The sequence below is a fragment of the Sinocyclocheilus rhinocerous genome, unplaced genomic scaffold, assembly GCF_001515625.1.
Source record: "Sinocyclocheilus rhinocerous isolate Xijiao unplaced genomic scaffold, SAMN03320098_v1.1 scaffold12094, whole genome shotgun sequence".
In the NCBI taxonomy this organism is placed as follows: domain Eukaryota; kingdom Metazoa; phylum Chordata; class Actinopteri; order Cypriniformes; family Cyprinidae; genus Sinocyclocheilus; species Sinocyclocheilus rhinocerous.
In genome coordinates this window covers 8,793-10,111 of record NW_015655298.1, presented here as the reverse complement: position 1 = coordinate 10,111, position 1,319 = coordinate 8,793, and positions in this window count along the sequence as shown.

Below are 1,319 nucleotides of genomic sequence, written 5' to 3'. Positions count from 1 at the left end.
CTGCACGAACCAATGGCCGTGCAGTTTCACTGCGTGAATGAAAAGGCTTCAGTTCAGGAGAAAAAAAGGCTTTTTTCCCATATGCGTCTTAAGCAAGACACAGTACGAGTGAAGTATCGAAAGGGAACACCATTGTTCCGAATTCTCCATGCTTAGCGTAATGACGAAGATGCGCACAGAATCAGCGCTGCCCGTAAAGGAATAGTGCACAACCTGCGCAGTTGCGGAGCCTATGCTGATTTAATAGACTGAGAATAAGCGTAGCGCTATAGAGTTGCATCAGCTGTTCTGACTGGAAAGTTCTCTGGATTGCTCGCATTATAAGGACATTGTATGAGTAACGGACAAGTAAGTCCAGTGTTATTTGAATATTAATGTTATATTGCAAGTATATTTGTTGCAGATACTGTTTCTAAGTTTATTTATTTATATTAATGCGACCCATTTACCGCACGTGAATTACACGCTGTATTATATGCCGTCAACAATCCTTTGAAGTTAAATATAGCGATCGATCACTTTGACTTGTATAAGTAGAAGATACTTTATGTTGTTTATTATTTATATCTATTATGTAACACTTAAGTGATTCGTCTGCTAATTATTATTTTTATTTTGTAGCAAATTAGCTCAAAAGGGAAATGTATATAAATAATTACAGTTAATTATGAATTATTTATATTATTTATATCAGCTGCCAGTAGTAACTATAGCAGAATTAAATTGCCATCAACCAATCTGTGAATATTCAGAATGCATTAGAGCATGTAGTAAGGATCAAAATCGAAAAGGGACATTAATTTGCAAGGCAGAATCAGAAACTCATGTAATTTGTGCACAAGAGTTTTATTAACTAAACACTAACACAAACTAGTCTAACAAACAAACAAACAATCACTCATACATGGGAAAGGGCAAATGAGGCTTGATGGATGAAGTCATCAGGAAAAAAACAGAGAATGAAGCTATGAAAAGAGTCATTTAACCACCTGAGTGAAACCATCAGCGCCGTTTTAGAACGGGGTCTACAGCTTATACTAAACCGTTTAGTTAAATGTACGATACTTGCATTGCCTTGGCTTGGAACAAGCGTACGGATGCAGTCTCGGATAAAAGTCTTGATGGTTTGGAGGTTCGGTGGTGTAGGAGTCGCGATCACCTTCTTCCGGGTTTGAAGAGTGATGAACTCCAAAGATGTTCTGACTCGATGGTGACTGGGAGTGTCTTCCCAGTGGAATGTGAAAAAGAGCTAAGAGAGACATCAGCTGAGATCCTAGGATCTTTGGTGAATGGAAAGACAAGGCCGAAGCCTGGTGCAG